Source organism: Prionailurus bengalensis, chromosome B1 (assembly GCF_016509475.1).
Source record: "Prionailurus bengalensis isolate Pbe53 chromosome B1, Fcat_Pben_1.1_paternal_pri, whole genome shotgun sequence".
NCBI lineage: Eukaryota > Metazoa > Chordata > Mammalia > Carnivora > Felidae > Prionailurus > Prionailurus bengalensis.
This window is the reverse complement of record NC_057344.1, coordinates 75652648-75666538: the sequence shown is the minus strand read 5'-3', so window position 1 is coordinate 75666538 and position 13891 is coordinate 75652648.

Sequence of the window (13891 nt, the reverse complement as noted above, 5' to 3'; positions counted from 1 at the left end):
GAGCCACCCAGGCGCCCCTGTCGTGGCTTATTCTACTATTTGCCTATTTTCTCAGAAGGCAATAGAGCCGGAGCAGGGGATTGGGCGCCAGGGCCGGGTTGAGATGCGGTTTTGACGCTTTCTAGCATTTGTGACCGTGGGCAAGACCCTTAATCTCCCTCCAGGCCTCAGTGCCCTCTGAAAGTGCGGGCTGTGCAGTACCAGTCTCACCGGCTGCTGTGAAGACTGGATGACATCATGTTGGCCCCTCTCCGGTGTCCGGACCGTAGTAGGGTTCGCGGATGTCGGTGGTTGCCGCTGCTTCAGCCCGCACGCCGATCTGGGAGATGATTTGATTTCTGTAAACATCCCCCAAGAAAACACACATCAAATATCAGGCCATGTCACTTCATCTCTCTGGGCCTGGCTTCTCATTTGCAGCGTGAAGTGGTCGGACTATAAAGTGTGACCTCGAAGGCCCCTTCCGCTCCGATCGCTACGCGCTGCTCCGTCATTACTAGAAGCAGCTAGAACCACTGCGGGGAAATGACCTGTGGAAATGTTCAGCCTTGCTCAAGAAGAAAGGACCCTGCAAGGGGCCTGAGGGCTTGTGCACATCAGTTTCTCTTTTTGTTCCGATAAACATTTGACATTTGTTCCGGTGCCTTCCTTCTAAAGGCCTCTTCTAGTTTGGTTTGTGTGCTATTTAGATCTCCATTTTTCAAGTGGGTTCAACAGCCAGAGTGCTCACCCACGTTTTATTTATCCATTTCACATTTCTAATGTCGCTTCGCTGCTGTCATCATTTTCCTATGTGGTCATTTAAGGAAGATAAATTGGACCGCAAATCTCAGTAGAACAGGCGTTGCTCTTAGTCCCCAAGGGACAAAGAAGATTTTTTTCCCCCCACTCTTAACACCACCTGCTCGTACTCTCCCTATGAAATTTCCCAAGAAGAATTTTTAATTAAAAAAAGAAAATTCTGAGGCCAGAGTAGTTGGATGGGCCCTCTCCCTGGTATGTGCACTGTTACCCCAAATACTCAGACTTTTCAGATTCCCAAAACCAAGTGCCAAAAGGAATGGAACTAACCTCACGTTAGCATCGGAGCTGACACTGCAAGGAAACAGATGTCGTTAGCATAGAACCGCCACCTGCCACCTCTGACATCTTGTTCCCAGGCTATTTCAGTGAAGCCAGCCTTCCTGCTTACTCACCCACGGTGCTTCCTGGGTGGGCACATGATTGCATTAGAAAGGAAACGGGATGGAGAAGACACCTGGCCCACGTGGGCGCCCACTGTGTGGCAGAGTACAGCACAAGGTCAAGTATGCAGGCTCTGGATCCAGATGGGTTTGAATCCTTGCACTGTCCGCACACACTATGTGACCTGGGATAGGTTATTTAACCTCTCTGGGCCTCAATTCCCAACATAAGACTAACAGAAGAGTCTCTCATAAGGCGTGAGAGAACCGACAGAGTTAAGATATGCAAGATATGTGGATTGGGCCGGGCACATGTTCAATAAACAGCAGCTTATAACATGAGGGACCATAGATTCTGTACTGAATGAATTGGATCATCATTCTAAGGGCCAGTCAGTAATAGTGGAAAGTGGAAAGTGTAGGGGAAAGGGTTTTAGAGGCAGACTTGATTTTGAATCCAACCTTCAGTTTGTACTTAACTTGCAATAAATTGCTGGACTTCTGGTACCCTCAGTGTTTTCATCTGTTAGATGGGAACACTTTATCTATCTTGGAGGCTGACGATGAGGACTAAATGGGAGAACGCACGTTAAGTGCTTAACACAGTGCCTGGCAGGAAATCGTGAGAATGTGAGCTCCTGACATCGCCCAGCAGATGGGAGCCAGATTCCTACCAGGGTTTTTAAAGGCAGGCGCTGTGTTTCAGTTGTTCCTGGTATTGGTTTTGCGGATGAGAGCCTCGTCTTTGGTGTTCCTGGGGCTAGGGTCATCAAAGCCACTTTGAAAGTCTCTATTTTCCTGCAGCATCTCCTTTCTGGCAGGGGATGCCAGCCACATACCAGGGCAGTGTATGTGATTCTAGATGGCACTGTGGCTGTCTTGTGCATGGGCTGCTTTGTCCTTCTACAGACCGACCACCAGGAGCCCTTCTGTGCACACCATGTCCCCTTTCTACCTCTTAGATGCAGCCTGGCTTCCCTCCATCACTGAGAGATAAAATGTGCTCTTATAGCCAACAGGGTCCTGTTTCCTGTCCTCCCCTGGCTCACCTCTGTGGAGGGTTGGGACCTTGGAGCACTCATTCCTTCCTGGGACTATTTCTTCCCACAGCTTCTCTACCTACTGCTGTTTCGTTGCCTCCCCTTCTTTGTGCACCTGACCATCTCCCCCACCCCAGCATGCCCTCCCTGCAACCTCATCCCGCTCCCACCTTTTCAGGTGAGCGTTCAGGGCACAGCTAAAACCCTATGTTTCTCACAAAGACTTCCAGACCTCTCCAGGCCCCAGGGGTTTCTCCTCTGACCTTCCAAAAGACTTAACCTTCATATTCCTCAATATGTCTTTGGGAGAATGGATGCTGCATGAGTTTCCTTGTGTGTAGTGCTTCTCTAGTCCTCTGGTTCGCAAGGTCCTTGAGGGCACACAGAGTATCTTCTGTAATAGAGGGGCTCTATCAATATTGGTCTTAGTTGATACATTATGAATAGCTTTCATTTGTTGAGTGAGGTCAGGGCATGTATGTATGTATGTATCTATATCTATCTATCTATCTATCTATCTATCATCTATCTATCATCTATCTATTAACCTGTCATCTGCTTATCTCTCTATCTTTATCTACTATCTATCTTATTTGGTCATCACAATATCCTCTGAAGTGGCTATGACTATGTTGTTCATTTTGCACTTGAAGAAATTGATTCAGAAAGAAAAACGAACTTGACTAAGTCTAAACAGCTAGAAAGGAAGAGAGCTCAGTATCAGAATTCAAGCACTTTTACCAGAGATATACATGAAACAAGTAGTCTCTAAACTCTCTCTACTGGGTATATGTGTTTCTTTGTCATTTATAAATTATATGTATCTACCATAGTATTAATATATTATGTACATTCGAATTTAAAATAAAAGGACAATCTAACTCTAAGTACAGACTGTGGTTTCTAAATACCATCTCCCATTAAAAGGAATCTGCTCCTTGGAAAAGTCTGGGAAGTGCTCCTGGAGCATCTTGTCATACGAGAAAGCAAGGAAGATGTCAATTATTATTGGGGTCATGCCAAAAGGACTCAGGAGCCAACTTGAATAGGTTTCCACTGGCCAAAAATTAGGACACTTGCAGGGACCACAATGGCTTAGACCACATTATATATATGTAAATTCATACGTTTATAGCAATACTTAAAAAATACCGTGGTAATCACTTTTAGAAAATACTAGGTAAGGAACTAATTATTTTGAAAACCAGTAAAGCAAAAGAATCATTTGTCCTGCCTTTCCTATCAGAACTGTGCCTCAGGGTTAACAAAAAGCTAATGAGAAGATTCTCCTTACGAAGTATTCCAGCTAATAAATGAGGACAGCTAGATAGAATCAGAATACCACATTTTGAAATCCCTAGTGAATTACAGGATTTGGCAATGATCATCACAGATTGCTGATATCACACACACACAAACACACACACACACACACACACACGACAAGCAAGTATTATGTTCTCCCAACAGTTGCCCATAGCACCCTCAACAAAGTGTTCTTGCCAGAAATATTTAATTTGAACCTGAGGGAGTCTCTTGATTTTTCATTTATAGGAAATACAAGGGATAAAAACACATGGTAAGTGATACCATGGGAGTATAATCAGCAGAATCCAGCCTCTGCAAGGTTAACCAGGAAAAATAATCCAAGTTTTTCAACAAATATTTGCAAAATTAGAGAATAAGAGGTTGAGCGAAGAACCAATAGGGATTGGGATTAAAAGGGATATAAGGAACATATTTTCTCCATCACAACATACAGTCTTGGTTTGGATCCCAATTCAAACTGTAAAAAATATATATAGGATGACTGAAGAAATGTAAACACTGACTAGATATTAAATTATATGGAGAAATTATCATTGATCCTTCTAGAATGTAAATATGGTATTGTGGTTACATTTTTAAAGAGGGAAGAATTTTTTTTTAATTTTTTAGTGTTTATTTATTTTTGAGAGAGAGACAGAGCGGAGGTGGGGAGGGGCAGAGAGAGAGAGGGAGACAAAGAATCCAAAGCAGTCTCCAGGCTCTGAGCTGTGATCATAGATCACATAGATCCTGTGGAAGGACCCTGACTTCTCCCCCATGAGGTCTGAAATACTGAAGACTGGAGGCCTGAGGGCCACTGATGTGCATGCTTAGAACAAAGGAACATTCACTGAGCCTAAAATAGGGAAAGATACTCCCACACAAGGCAATAACCCCAGCATAGGCTGGGTGGGCACTTTATCTCTTGATAAAGAAGTGTTCTGGGAGGTGGTGAGGGGTGCCCAATGACTGCATGTGCAAGACTGCCTTTCCCAACCTATCGGGTGGCATTTGCTTCAAATAATGTGGGTGGAGAAGGGGGTGGAACAGGTAGGTGGATGAATAGAGGAAAACAGACTAGCCACGAATTGATAATTTTTGAAATTGGATGATGGTCATATGGGTACATGGGAAGTTCATTATGCTTTATATGTATTTATTTATTTATTATTAAACAATTTTTTTTAAATGTTTATTTATTTTTGAGAAAGAGAGACAGAGCATGAGCTGTGGAGGGGCAGAGAGAGAGGGGGGGACGCAGAATCAGAAGCTGGCTCCAGGCCCCGAGCTGTCAGCATGGAGCCCGACGCCGGGCTTGAACTCACAAACTGCGAGATCATGAACTGAGCTGAAGTCACATGCTTAACCAACTGAACCGCCCAGGTGCCCTATGCTTTATATATATTTAAACCTAAACAGCCCCCCTCAGAAATTGTTTTGTATTGATAGCATACAAATAAATCTAAAAAATTCAATGCTTTCTTTACTTCAAATGGATTATTTGGGGATAGCACACCTCTGGGTATGACACCCCACCGTGGAATCCATTGCTCTAGTCTATGTGGCATCATCTCTCAACCCAGAGTCCAACAGGGACATGATCTTTTCTTTTCCCCCTAAGAACCAAGCAAGGTCTGCCTTTAATGTAAAAGAAAGACACCATAACACCCACCTTGCCAAATTAGCAGTACTTAAAAACTTCCTCTCAGGAATTTCTCCATCCTTTGCAACCTGCATCCCTTTTATAACAATGGAAGGAATCTGCTCTTCAAGATCCTTGCAGAAGGAAAGATTTGCATTGTTAAAAGGGGGAAAAAAAATCTGATGTTTAAGAAAAAAGAAAAAGACAAAGCTCTCCTTCAAGAAGTAACAACCCTGCCAGCTTACTCTGGGTGTGAAATAATGCCATTGGCAATGAGATTGGGGTGTTCTATCACAGTCTCAATAAACTTTCTCTCCCCTGGGTAGTATTTTATAGTTACTGCTTCTATGCCCCGTTGGCACAGGCATAATTTATTATTTGTTTACATGTTTCATATACTCTGCTAAAGGTGGAAGCCAGTGATGCATTATTACCGAGAACGTCAGTGTGTGTGTGTGCCTGTGTGCGTGCGCACACATCGAAAGATTCAAGATCTGACAGATTCTGACAGTGATGAACCATCTACTTTTCATAGCACAAGTGGCCTCCCCAGGACTACAGGAGCCTCCCTGGGCTTCTGGCTTCGATCAAATGTGCACTATGTCCCCTTAGTTTCTTTTTTTGTTCTCTGAGAAGGAACAGGACAGGCCTATGAAAATACAGGCCCCCTGTGACTATTCAAGTTCTCTCCTTCCTCCTTTGACTTACCTTCCTGTATGAAGATTAAATTCCTCCCACTCTTGGGCAGAACGTGTGTTTGTGCAGCACTTTCCTGGAGACAACCGTGTGAAGGCAAGAAAGCAGGTATTAATGTCTGACCTGTTATCTGCATAGGAGACCCAGCAAGGTCAGGGGAGTGTTCAAGTTCAAACAGCCAGAGAGGAATCCATCCTGGGCAAGCTCTGATGGGACAGGAATGACCGCATTTGCCCAGTCACTTCCCAGCTCTCTGACCTAGGGCAAGTCACTAACACCTCAGGTTCTTCACAGTTAAAAAATGGAAATGATAGTATTTACTGGACGGGGCTGTTCTGGAATGGTAGATTATTTTAAATGCTCAGCAGAATGACTGACATGCCATAATTGTGCAATAAATGTTACCAAAACTAGCGAACTTTCCAAAGTATTGTAGTCTATAAAAGCTCTGGGATCTTGTAATAATAACAACAACAATAAGTCACTTATAGAATAATAAGAAGAACTTATTATTATAGAATATAATAATCTATTCTTATTATAAAGATAATAAATTATTATTATAATAATAATCTTATTCTTATTATTATAGAATATAATAATCTATTCTTATTATAGAATAATAAGACACTAAGGTGTCTTAGTACATGCCAGGCACCCATTTGAAGCACTTTTGATGAATTAACTCATATATTCATCACCACAGACCTATCTAGCAGGTATCATTAGTACTCCCATATTACAGATGAGGAATACACAGGGCTGTTAGATTTAAGTAACCTACCAATACCCTTGCCTTTTAAAAGAATTAGCCCAAGCTTGAAGTGTTTCCTTGCTCTGGCATCTTATTGTCATCTTTCAATGCGTGTGGACCTGTACCTGCCACTGGGGTCTCCAAACTCCCTCTCCGCACTTGCTGAGATCTCCCCTTTGCCTGCATACACTCCCCAACTTCCACAAGGTCGTGATGTTGACAGTTTCATGGGCCAGGGGTTCTTTTGGAAAACAAAGCTCGGGGGAGAGTAGTGACTTGCTCAAACCCACTCAGTGAGCTCTGAGGGTCAAAACTACACTCTTATCCTACTGCCCATGTATGTGGGAGGCTATAAGAGAGCAGAGGGTCTAGCTGCCGGCAGACCCCAGGCTTTCCTTCAGGAGCCCTGGACTATTGTTGCACTGAGCCTCTGCAGTCGTCAGGACCAGAGGTACGAAAACATTCAGTAGGGGGCACCTGAGAGCCCAGATGGCCACTAAACCAGGCTAAAAGCTGCTGGCTCCCCTCCTTGGAGACCCAGCCGACTGGGAAGGGCTTGGAATTTAATCCTCTGCATTCCATTCAGGGTTCCTGTGACATAATAAAGCCCAAGGAGGGATCTCGAGTGACTTGTCAGCAGAACCCCCAGAGGGATTTTCTATAGATAGCCTGGGCGTGTCTTGAGCACTGAGCTTGGTCCCTCGCTGTGGGAGGAAAGTGCTTTTATGCCTGAGCTGGGCAATGCCCTGTGTGGCAGGTGGGTGGGGTGGGGGACCAGCCAGGCACTGTGCCCGAAAGACTTTGTAAGGCTCAGAGATGTGTGAGAGCAAGGACGGGGGGGGGGGACGGGGGGGCGGGGGGGGGCAAGGGAACCCAAGCCAGGAGAGGGAATTCCAACTATGGCGTTTTGGAGAAAACTATTTAGTTATTTGCCCTCACTGACCTCACCCCACGTTGGGACTGCTGCTGCGACGAGATGTCCCAAATACTGAGCCTCACACAGCCTTTGATGCTGGCTCTGAAAAGATTCCGTGGCATGAGCCAGGCTCTCTTTGGGGAGAGAGGCGTGTTTGGAATGTTGGTGTGCCGGTGCTATGATTGGAGGTTTGGGGTTTCAGAGTTCCTTAATTTGCATGGCCATGCTGCAGGGTTATTACTTTCCACAATAGAGGGTTGGAATTTGAAACTCTGTTTACCTTCCAGATTCCAAACAAGCAACATTCCTATCAATAATGGCACATAAATACCGGCACGATAGCAAAGAATCCTATCATTGCTAATATTTTTTTCATCCTGTCTGCTGGTGGAGAGGAATTCTCAGAAGCCATGCATATATTTTACATAAAATAATAGCTAGGCTGCCAAGGACTTTAACGATATAATTTCATCATGGGATTCTGGGCTCTTTGGTTTATGCTGCCATCAGAACCCCAAGACAGAATTAATTCATGTAACTGGGACAAGCCCAAGTGTTGTTTTTCCATTCCCCTCATAAGTGAACTCAAACTATCTTAATTGCCCAAACATTCGCTGGGTAGAGTATGAAATAGAGAAAAGCCTGTCTGATGTATTTGTTAACTTCACAATAAATTCATTGGCAGCAATTTACTGTTGTTAAAAATGCGAACATTCAGGGGGTGCCTGGGTGGTTCAGTTGGTTAAGCGTCCAACTCTTGGTTTTGGCTCAGGTCATGATCTCCCGGTTCCTGGGATGGAGCCCCATGGTGGGGGGTGGTGCGGGGGAACTCTGCTGACAGCACAGAGCCTGCTTGGGATTCTCTCTCTCCCTCTCTCTCTCTCTCTCTCTCTCTGCTCCTCCACCATCTCTCTCTCAAAATAAATCAACGTTAAAAAATTAAAAAAATACACGAACATTCAGGTCAAGCAGCCTGGGTTTGAATCCCAACTTGGCCTTAAAGCTGTGAAAACTTGAACGAGTTCTTGATGATCTCCAAGCCTCCATTTACTTATCTGCAATGTGTCCTTGCTAACGTCTACCTCTCAAGGTAGTTGAGAGGCTGAATGCAGTCAGGATGGATGGAATGGATGCAGATAGTACCTGTAAAAGGTCCTTTCGTACAGTGCCTGCGCACAGTGACTGTCAATACATGGCTGCTTTATTATTAGCTCCACAGCAGAAGCAAAACATCCCTGAAACGATTCCCCGACACCACGAAGGTCCAGGAATCTTAGCCACTTCCAGCCAGGAGCTTCTCTTTTTAGCCCGTAAATTCCCCAGATGCTCCACATTTGTGAATTGTATTATTCCCAGCCAGAGGGAGCAGGGCAGCAGCCCCCACCCTGTCTGGAATCCCACAGCACCTCTGAGATTTTGACCAAGCACAGCTGCCTGTTGCAAATAATTTAGGAAACATGAAACAGAACATACTGCAGTTTCACAGAAAGGTCTGAAGAGTGAACTTGCTGTATCTGTCATGCACCTGCTTGTTTCTGCAGAGGAACCAAAGCAGGGCTCTGCCCTCTTACCCTGCAAGGCAGGAAGCAGCAAATCCTCAAGTGCAAAAGACGGGGGTCCACGAAGGTCCCAGTTCTCCCTAAAGTCTGTCACAATGCTACTGTGTCCACGGTGTCTGGAGGGCTTCTTTGTAGATGTAAGCACAGTTCCTGCCTGTAAGTAAATCTTAGCTTTGTGATAAAAAAAACTATGGCTTCCAATCTTGCCTCCACCATGTATTAGCTGTGTGACCTTGGGCGAGGAACTTAATGTTTCTGAACTTGTTTATTCTTAATATCTGTGAGACGAAGAGAATGTTAAACCCCTCACTGAGTGGTTGCGTAGATTAAGTGGCTTATTATACGTAAAATGCCCAGGACCGCTCCTGGCACATGGCAGATCTCCCATGAACCTTGTTTCCCTCCCAAATAGCCAAGAAGACAGAAAGAGAGAGGTTGACCCCCTATGCCTTTCCTCATCTCAGGATGGTATATAAGCCTCAATTGCCAGGCCGCCTTTGAATCTCATATCTTTGTGGGGCATATGTATGTATGTATATATGTATGTAATTATATTTGTTAATCGGCCTTTTTATGATAGGGGGTCTCAGCTAAGAATTTAGAATGGTAGAAGAAAAATTCCTTTTGAAATTATTCTTCCTCCTCTCCAGTGTCATCTGCCAGGGTCCTCAGGGTGTGGGGACATGAAAGGTAGCCAAAATGCACGGTCTTGCAGCCCATACCCAAGCAAGCTGCAGGCCCCTTGCCATCACCAGTAACCTAGCTATTTATACCACTCTCTGCCCTGACGTCTTCTCTGAGTACGCCAACCTAAATGACCTGAGGAAAGGTATTTTAGAAATCCAGAGGGGCCCTGTCTGGCTCAGTCAGTTAAGCATCCGACTCTTGATTTCGGCTCAGGTCACGATCTCACGGTTCATGGGTTCAAGCCCTGTGTCGGGCTCTGCACTGACAATGTGTAGTCTACTTGGGATTCTCTCTCTCCGTCCCTTTCTGTCCCTTCCCCACTCATTTGCATGCTCTCTCTCTGTCTCTCAAAATAAATAAACATTAAAAAAAGGGAAATTCAGATACTGCTGTCAATTATCAAAGTGGAAGGAAATTTTTTCTTTAAAAAATTTGTTTTGGTCACCCTATTTCTCAGCCTTGACTCCAGAGCTGGGAGGCCCAGTTCATGGGGACCAGAGTGTTGAGTCTTTAAGTATTCCCACCTACTTTCCTTGTCAAGCAATGGCAGCAGATGGCCATAAATGGAGAAGGGGAATGATACACCCTGCAGGCTGCTGCCAGGGCCCCATGTAGGATGCCTGTTGAGATTTTTCTCCAAGAATTTGTGTTGGGTTTAGGCAATGCAATCTCGAGACTTTTTTTTTCTTTTCTTTTTTTTTTTTTTACTTCTTTTTTGCAACTTTTTCTTATGTACCTCTGCTCTCTCTGAAAACATTTTCTTCTCATCTCACCTCTGTGAGTGAACTGGTCACAGTCATTTTTAGGAACTGTGAGTGTGGTTGAATTTATTTGCAGGTCAATTCTGCAGCAGCTGAGTACCCAGAATAGACCTTTGGAGAGAAAGAACGCCAGCTACAAAGGAAAATAAATGTAGACTTGCTTGTTTTCACCTCTAAAGCAGGTATCATGCCTAGTAAGTTCTGTGTATTTCCCCACAGCACCTAGAATAATTCTCTCTAGTGTTAGTTATTCCATAAATAGCACAGTCTAATTTCGGGTCCAAGAAGGGACTCAAGGGTAAATGGAGTGGGGAGGGGGCCGCAAAAAATGGAGTCCCCTCTTTTAGCAAACAATTGTTTGTAACTGACACCATTATATATCCTGGGGTCAGGGAGACTAAGTATACAGTTTATGGTAAACCTTCGGAGAAACTGTCAACCCAAAATATCCACCGGACACTCTTTTGATTATAATCACTAAAGAGGCTGAGCCTCTGCTTGATGTGCTTTGAATCATGTCCAGCATCACATTACTTGCAAATAAGCTCAAAAATAAATGTTATCAGAAATTGGCAATGATGTTGGACAGATCACTACGCTGGGCTTGCCTCCATATTTGCAACGAAACAACATGTCTCTTTGGTGAGTCTCTTGGCTCCTCTGGGTATTGGTTATATTTATAAAATAACCAGATTGTTGCTCTCCAAACTTTTTAATAATCAAACAAAAAAATTTTTGAACACCCTTCCCCAGCCCTGTCACCTCATTCATTTGCTTAACAAATATTTACTGAGCACTTACTACGTGCCGGGCATTCTACTAGGAATTAGGAATACAATTTGTGAGAAAAACGGATGCATTCTTTGCCCTCATGAAGCTTATAGTCTAGTAGGAGACTGACATAAAATAAATGGCCAAGAAAATAAAAATACAATTAGAAATTGTGTTAAGTGCTTTAAAAGAAAGCATAGCCATCTGAGCGTGACATGGAAAACTAATGAGGGGCAGGGGAAGCAGAGAAAAGACCTATGGTTGTATTTTTAATGTCCTTTGTGAAACCACATAATGTAAAACATTGCTGTCCATTGAATAATTCTTTAAAATTATTTGTATTTAAGGACCCCTGGGTGGCTCAGTCAATTAAGCACCCAACTTCAGCTCAGGTCATGATCTCGTGGCTCATGAGTTCTAGCCCTGTGTCAGGGCTCTGTGCTGACAGCTCGGAGCCTGGAGCCTGCTTCGGATTCTGTGTCTCCCTCTCTCTGCCCACCCCCCTCCCCCGCCCCCACTCACTCTCTGTCTCTGTCTCTGTCTCTGTCTCTCTCTCTCTCAAAAATAAACAGTAAAAAAAAATTGTGTTTAAAAATAAATAAATAAAACTATTGTATCTTACTAATCACAAGAGCATGTATATACATGTGGGAAAAGGTAGTTTGTCTAAGACAGAATCCATGCCTGCTTTGCACGTGAATGTGTACACGAACACCTGGCATCCTACAAATTCTGCAACCTCGCAGGAGACTGAGGACCATTCTACCAGAGTACCCCTCGTCTCCCACTGGATCTACTGGCAATGTGCAGGGCTCCTCAGGAGAGATCTTAAAGAAAAACAGATGGTTTTCCAATCAGGCTTCGCATCAACACTCAGGGAAGGCCAGGTCACCTCCCTCCTGCCCAGAGCCCAAAACACCCATCAGCTAATGACCGTACATGAGTCTCCCGCCCAGAAGTGCGACCACGTTCCTGCCACCTGGCAAAGCTTATTTACCTCCAGGCCCGTCTGATCTACATTAAACCCAACATTCAAAAACTTCATCAAGTCTTTCCAACATTCAGGAAAGAGGCTCCCTCCCTCCAAACTCTGACGTTGTCAGTCTGTATTTTCTTTCTTAGGGCTCAACTAGGTGGTTGTATGTTACCTCCTAAGAACTTGGATTTCTTCTCTAATGGCCTCCTAGCTAGTTAAATACATATTTGATTTATGTTTCTAGATTATAGTCTTTAAGGCGTTCTGTCAAGCTCCCCATTGGAAGTAAAAATTCTCAATATTCTAATTCTTCTTGCTTAACAAGGAAGCAATAAACGCAGATGAGAGGCTGGGTCCAGGATGAGAATGATCCCTTTTAATAGGCAAAACCACCAAAGGATGGAGGAAGGATCAACTTCTACTGGCGACTGCCTATCTTGTCCAGGAGGAGGAAGGAGACAAGAGGTTCAATCTGTGCAAGGCTCAGGACTGAGCCTGGGGGCTTAGCTGGACCAGATGTGTAGAAAAGGAAGGTCCTCGAAGGGCTGGTAATACCTCATTTAGACTCTATGTTCTTGGATGGCAGAGACGGCATCTTTCTCATACAGGCCCAGTGGTGGCTTGACCAGTGGGCCTACAGTCACTTTTCAAATTCCAGCTCTCCTACTTATCAGCCACGGGCCAGTGTGAGTTGGAAAAATCACTTAACCTGTCTGAGTTTCTCTGCTTTCTCTCACTTTATTGTGAATATTTCATTTATTTCATAATCAATTTTAGTTTTTTAATGATGTGGCAGTGAAACAGGTCTCCAGGACTCACATTCAAATTTTATCAGAATGATTCATGCACACGATTCAAACATCGCGTGGTCCAAAAGATTTTGTAAATGTGAAGAAACGGTACCCTGACCCACCTCTCTTCACCCTCATTCACATCCCATAGATGACAGACTTTAACCATTTTTAGTTCTGCTTGTGGTTTCTTCTGAATCTTCAAATAATATGTTTACACTGCTGTGCCTTGATCAACAGCCTGAGTAGACATTATCTATCCACTTCCTTTTAGGGTAGATAAGGTTTTAATTTATGTCGCTCCACTCCCTCCTAAGTTTTGAAAGCCTTAGCTATTTTGGTTTCCCTGTTACTCTTGTAACTATAGACAAACCTCTAATTCTCGCTCCATCGACAGTCAATGATACCTTTGACTGCTCATTCAGTAAAATGAAGATGGAAGTCAAACGTCTCTTTCTTCCACCTCCCTACCCTCTTCTCCCTCCCCAATTCTGTCTATTCTGTAACCACAATGAAGTTTCCCCTGCTTTGTTTGTAGTCAATTCTAAAAACTGAAAACCAGAAAACACTGCTTACAGTATGGCTGTGTAAATATTGTTACCTAGCTAAATAGTGCGCCATGATTACATTTCTTTTCTATGGTTCCAGTGTCGTGACCCGACTACCACTCAGAGAAAAATGTGTCAAGAACAAATAGAGTTTTCTTTCTCACACTCATCCAATTGCTCAAAATAATACTACACCTTTAGTTTCTATTTGTACATTTTTTTTTTGTTTTTCCTGGAGTTTCTGAGTGGGGTTTTTTT